Here is a 7,401-nt window from a genome sequence, read left to right as displayed (position 1 = left end):
TGTTGGCCCAAGACTGAGCACTGTTTCGTTCTGCTGTGCCTAGGGTTGTTATGAATCGGTACTGACTTGATGGCACTTAACCACAACAACAATGTTTTATTTTTAAGTGTTTCAAGAGGTCTTCTATAAGATAATGGAGTTGTAAGCTATCTCATCATCAACAATTATATATATATTTTAATGAAAAATTGTCTTGTATGTACTCCCACTATATTAGTTTGCTAGACTTCACATTAATTTGTTAAAATACTAAAAGCTACAAGTCTAGCAGTAGAAAACATTCTTTTTTAACTAAGAGTCGCCTCTGAAATTTTTTGTCGCATATGCTTTCTCTCATGTGATACCTATTAATAATACATAGAATAAATGATTCTTAGAATTCATCACAAGAAACATTCTTCTAATGACATATCCAATTGTACAAGAAGCAGTTCATTGTACCCAATTTGAAAAGACTTTAAGAATAAAGACAAATTGTCAAGTACTGTCGAGTCGGTTCCAATTCATAGTGATCCTGTATAGGGTTTCTAAGAAGCAGCTGTTGAGTTTGAACTGCTGATCTTATGGTTCAAGCTGATCTTATGGTTAGGCTATTATCCTACAACATCATCCCAGGACACAGATTAGGTCTGAGAAACTTGAAATCATCTAGGTAAGAGATGGTAAGGGTCTGAATTTAAGTCATATAATGAGATAAAGAGACACTCTGGATAGGATTTAGAAATAATCAGATTTAGTGACTATTATATGAATAAGAAGGAATTACACATACCAGGCATGTTTTTAGTAATTGGCAAAAGGTAGTGTTATTACTAAACAAAGGAAAATCAGGAAGATATATTGTTAACATAAACATAAGGAGTTCACTTTTAGGCAACTGGCTAGGAAATATGTGGGATTAATCCTGTTTGACATTTTTTCCAGGAGGGGCCGAACATAGAGATTTAGAGCATGGTGGTTGGAAAAGGGGAGGAAGTCCCAAGGAAGATATAGATGTTCTAGCACCGTGGGTGTAAAGCTCCGGGAGATAGATGAGACTGTGGATGACTTATTCTTTAACTGGTAAGGATCCAATTGCCATTTAATGCATTAAGTGAAGCAAGATGCTGACAATGCAGCCTATATTTGGCCCGAGAACTATCTGTTCATGAAAAAGTTGGAAAATAAACAAGTAAATAAATAAAAGTAGCTACACATTAATATTTTAGAGCTTATGTGTGACAAAGTATCCATGATGCCAAAAACTACTGTCATCTCACAGAAAAATGGGCAGCATTTAAGAAAACTAGTTGCTTAAGATATTTCAGCCTCTTTATACATCCTGGTGTGGCGCTGTGGGCTAATGTGCCAGATTGCAAAGCCATTTGAACTGCAAGTTTGGCAGTTCTAGCTCATCAGCTACTTCTTGGAAACCCTATACAGGGTCGCTATGGGTCGGAATCAACTGACAGCACTTAACAGAAACAACAATGAATTTATGGCAACAAATATTCACATCAACAAATATTACATTAAATTTATAGATACATTAATCAAAACTGTTGTTGTTATCAAAACTAGAAGTATTAAATAATGATTAATCTAGGATTTAAATGATGTAATCGTGGTACTCTGGGATAAAACATTGGACTTCAAGGTCGTTTTGAACCACAAGATCAGCGGTTCAAACTCACCAGCCACTTGTTGAAAATCTTATACAGGGTTGCTATGAGTAGGAACCAAGTTGATGGCACTTAGCCACAACAACATGATCTATGTGGAGCAGACCAACAATATTTATGTTGTTGTTAAGTGTCATCAAGTTGGTTCCGACTCATAGCAACCCTGTATAGGTTTCCAAGGATTGGATGGTGGAAATGGTAAATATATTTTTTGTTAAAATTTTCTTGTTTCATTTACAGTAATTCCTCTGTTCCTTCATCTTCATCTCAAACTTGTGTATTTATTTCAGTTCAATAATCAGTGATGGCCACCAACAATGGCACGTGTGAGAAGGGTGTGTATGCTGTAAGGCTATCTGAACTCTGAGGTGGTGTATGTCTAATCACTTCCCAGTTCAAGAATAATTGAAATTCTGATTTTTTTTTATTCCAAGGGCCTACTCTGTGACACACATTAGGGGGCACTGTGGATTAATGTACAGGACTGCAAAGTTGTTTGAACTGCAAGTTCAAATCCACCAGTCACACTTCAGAAACCCTATACAAGGTTGTTAGGGCTTTGAACCAACTTGACAGCACTTAACAACAATTTTAACACATGTTGTTGTTGTTAAGTGTCATTGAGTTGGTTCTGACTCACAGTGACCCTGTATAGGGTTTATGAGGAACAGCTGGTGGGTTTGAACTGCTGACATTGTGGTTTGCAGACCAGTGCCTATCCTATAGCACCATACCTGGAATCCCTAAATGAACCTTGTTGTTGTTAAGTACCATTGAGTCAGTTCCAACTCATAGTGACCATGTACAGGGCTTCTGAGGAGCGGTTGGTGAGTCTGAACCTTAGAGTCCAGTGCATTAATCTGCAATGCTACACCAGGACTCCAAATCAACCTAGTAAGGTAAATTTTACTAGTGTCATAGAAGCTAAGACTCTGATAGTTAATGTTTGAGGGTATATAATCAGTAAGAGGCAGAATTCATTTTGATTATGAGTTTGAATAAGTTTGAATTATAGCCTTTCCATTACTTTATATTTCCTACACATAGTAGTCAAAAGTCCAAAATTGGTAAGAGGCGTTACCTCTTTCCAAATCAATTAATTACTTCTTATGGCATGAGATTAATATACAAACCATCATCATTGAATTTCCTTGTTTTTGTTAGAATCCCAATTAATGGAAGTTAGTAGACATATTCAAAAAAAGAGGAAGGTCCTCAAGAAGATGAACTGACACAGTGGTTGTTTCAATGGTTTCAAACATAGAAATGGTTTTGAGAATGGATCAGGTCTGGGTAGGGTTTCATTCTGTTGTACACAGAGTCACTGTGAGTCAGAACTAACTTGATGGCAATTACCAACAGCAAGAGCAATGCATATGAGCAAGATGATTCAGTAACTGAGCTATGATTTGCTTTTGAATAGAATGAACAATTGTGGGAACTAATTACTATCTAGTAATATGAGGAAAACTCATTAACAACCTGCAATATGCAGATGATACAATCTTGCTTGCTGTAAACAGAAAGGGCATACAATATTTATTGATGAAGATCAAAAACTACAGCCTTTACTATAGATTGTACCTCAATGTAAAGAAAACCAAAAGCCTCACAACTGGACCAATAAATAACATCAACATAAATGGACAAAAGATCGAAGTTGTCAAAGACTTCATTTTGATCTGGGCAATAATAAACACTCACAGAAGCAGCAGTCAAGAAATTAAATGACATATTGAATTGAGCAAATATGCTGCACAAAAGCTCTTTAAAGTGTTGAAGAGCAAAGAAAAATAGATGAATTTGAGCTATAGTGTTGGAGGAGAATATTAAAAGGACCATGGAGTGTCAGGAGAAAAAAAAATAAAAAGCAAATCTGTGTTGGAAGAAGTACAACCAGAATGATCCTTAGAAGCCAGGAGACATGTTATCAGAAGGAACTAATCCCTGGGGAATGGCATCATGTTTGCTAAAGCAGAGAGTCAGTGAAAAAGAGGAATACTCCCAACATGATGGATTAGCACAGTGGCAGCAGTGAGATCAAGTGTAGCAACGACTGCGAAGTTGGCACAGAACTGGGTGTGTTTCCCTCTGTTGTGCATAGGGTCACTATGAGCCGGTACTGACTCCATGGCACCTAACCATAACAGCATTCTAAAATAGTATAGAAATTAAGGAATGACTTGGTAAAAATATATGTAAAAAGAGCCGGAGTATGGCCCCAATATAAGGACTGATTTTCTACCTCTTGTCTGTCAGTTTGTTGAACTGTGGTGGAAGCTATGCTACTGGCATTTCAAATATCAACAGTAACACTGTCCTAGTTACCTAGTGCTTCTGTAACAGAAATATCACAAACAGATGGCATTAACAAATTCAAGCTAAAAGTTTGAGTTCAGAGTAGTCTCTGGGGAAAGGTCTTTGTCTCCTTTAAGCATTTGCAGGCCTGGAATTCTTTGGAGATCTCTAGTGCACCAACTCTAGGTCCAAAGAACCCAAGGACACTGTCCACTCTTGGCTCTTCTTTCTTGGTGATAGCAGGCCCCTCCTGATCTGTTCACATTGCTCTCCTTTTATCTCTTACAAGATAAAAGATGTTGTATGCTATACTCTTGGGAATCTCCCATAGATCCAATAAAGGTTATGGTGGGATTAATGGTGGTATACCTCTCTTAGTGTGGTGCTGTAGGATCAGCACTGGACTGTGAACCACAAGGTTGGCAGTTCAAACTGACAAGTGCTTCTTGGAATCCTTATATAGGGTCGCTATGAGTCAGAACCAACTTGACGGCACTTAACAACAACAACCCTACCCTTAAAATTAGTCATAGCATAATAGTTAAGAACATAGGCCCTAGAGTCAGCTTGCCTTTGTTCAAATCCTAACTCTGACACTTACCAGCTGGATGACCTTTAAAGGGGTCGTGGTATGACACTGTAGGATAAGCACTGAACTGTTAAGGGCTTGAAGTACTTACTAATGAAGATCCAAGACTTCAGTATGGATTGCAAATCAATGTAAAGATAACAAAAGTCCTCACAACTGAACCAGTAAACAACATGATAAATGGAGCAAAAATTGAAATTGTCAAGGATTTCATTTTATTTGATTGCACAATCAACATTCATGGAAGCACCTGTCTAGAAACAAAAGTATTGCTTTGGACAATTTGCTGCAAAAGACCTCTTTAAAGTGCTAAAGAGCAAAGATGTCACTTTGAGAACTAAGGTATTGCTAACTGAAGCCAGTTAGTTTTAATCAGCTCATATAAATATGAAAGCTGGCAATGAGTGAGGAAGACGTAAAAAGAATTGATGCATTTGAATTACGGTGTTGCAAAAGACTATTGAAAGTACCATGGACTGCCAGAAGAACAAGCAAATTTGTTTTGGAAGAAGTATAGCCATGAAGTTGTTAAGAAAAGAGGATTGTAATACTTTGTCTCAGGTACTAGGGACATGTGGTCAGGAAGGACCAGTCCCTGGAGAAAGACATCATGTCTGATAAAGCAGAGGATCAGTAATAAAGAAGAAGACCCTAAAGGAGATGTCTTGATGCAGTGGCTGCCACAATACACTCAAACATAGCAACAATTCTGTGGCTGGAGAAGGACCAGGCAGTATTTGGTCCTGTAGTACATACAATTACTATGAGTTGAAACCAACCAGATGGCATCTAGTGAAAAGAGCTGACTTTGATCTCTGCAAAGAAATGTTACTGTTTGGTTCTGTCTTTTCCAGAAGTATATTAAAGCAGACCTATTTTAAGGAGAAGAGAAAATATTTTAATTTAATATTCTACAAAAATCTGTGTTGCTTTGCTTTTCAGAAGTAATCAGAGAAGAAAGGTATCAGTCAGAAGACCATTTATTCAAAATCTATTAAACAAATTAACTCAGCATTGATTAGTTTCTCATATAGTATGATGGGGCACTAGACTGAGGCTTTTGACATCAGGAGGAATGCACAACTATTATTTTCCCATGACAACTCTTGATTCCAGTTTGATTAATTTACTATATCCAATGAAATTCACTAAGCCTTCTTTATCAGTTTCGTATGGGATTGGACTTTTTAAATTTACGTTTGAAATGACTGAAAGTTTTCAGAGAGCCCGGATATTTATTAAAAACATACCTTAAAATTTGCTGCTGTCAATATTTCACAATCATAAGCACTGATTTATTTTGCTTCAAATAAAGGTTTAAAATGAAATCTCAGAGATAAGACAAAGTAGAATTTGAAACAAATTTAGCCAAAGGATAGAAGATATATGAAAATATTTGTGGAAAGTTGTCTTAAATGGTACAAACATGCATTAAGAAATGTGTTATATATATAAAAAATTTCTTTCTTGGTGAAATATCTAGTCATGCTAAATGTTTTTTGATAAGTTTTGACATTTAAAAATGAAAGTTGTTTTAACAAAACCTCATTCAAAACCATATCTTAAATGCTGCCTAATATGGTGAATTTATATTTTATTATCTTGCATCTAGATAGTTTGTCATATGACATTTTTGGTATATTCTGAAAAATATTAATGTTCAGAAAAACATGTAAGTGAAACCCTTGCATATTGGGGATAGAGGAGAAGACTAATGAGGCAAACATATGCAAATATATTCTCTGCCCAATAAAACCATCATGCTCTTAATAGTTTTATTTTACTAATATCCTATCAAAAGGGTTCACATTCATTGCATTTGGTCATAACAAATAAATATTTATAAACATCTTTAGGAACAAATTTGAAATGTAAGTGGTTGTACAGTAACTTGTTTTCAATTGTTGTTGTTGTTATGTGCCGTGGAGTGGGTTCCGACTCATAGCGACCCTGCACAGGGTTTCCGAGGCTGTAAATCTTTACGGGAGCAGACTGCCTCATCTTTCTCCTGCGGAACAGCTGGTAGTTTCGAACTGCTGACCTTGCGGTTTCGTAACCAGTTTTCAATTATTTATTTATTTTAATTCAAAACTCATCTGAATAGGAAGTGATAACAAAGAAACCCATGCTTATCACTTTTATGATGCTTTTTGCTTTCAAATAATCCACCTAATTACTTCTAATTGTTCTTTACAACACTGCTCTGAGGTGGCAAATTGGCTAGAACTGTTCTCCCATACTGATACAGTTCCTTATCATCATGCATGTATATCATGTTTGGTAAAGTAAAGGGTAAGGGGAAAAGAGGAAGGTTCTCAAGAGATGGATTGATACAATGTCCTGCAAAAATGGACTCACAAGAGATGGATTGATACAATGTCCTGCAAAAATGGACCCAATCAGCAACAATTGTGAGGATGGAGAAGGACTGGGCAGTGTTTCTTTTCTATTATACCTGGAGTCGTTATTAACTTGGTGACATCTAGCAATAACAACAGCACATATATTAAAAACCAGTCGTATTTTATTAATTAAATTGTATTTGTTTTTTTAGTTTCAGATAATGTAACTTGCATCATATTCAACTGTTAAATAAACAATATTTTAAATGCAAACAGATTCAAAATCATATTTGCTGATCATGTAAGAAAAAACTGAGTACATGTGGACTTTAGTTTTCCTATTTGTATGTGGAGTGTGTTTGAGTCAGTGAAATGTAATGGGTAAGTCTTGGTCCAAGACCCAGAAGACTTAGTTAGATTCTAGCCTCAGTTTTCATTAACTACTTGTCTGACCTTGAAACTTATTTTTCTCAGTTATAAGGTAGTGATAATGTCACCTGCCTGGCCTACA

This window comes from Chrysochloris asiatica, unplaced genomic scaffold (assembly GCF_000296735.1).
Source record: "Chrysochloris asiatica unplaced genomic scaffold, ChrAsi1.0 scaffold00065, whole genome shotgun sequence".
Lineage (NCBI taxonomy): Eukaryota > Metazoa > Chordata > Mammalia > Afrosoricida > Chrysochloridae > Chrysochloris > Chrysochloris asiatica.
This window is presented reverse-complemented; position numbering follows the sequence as displayed.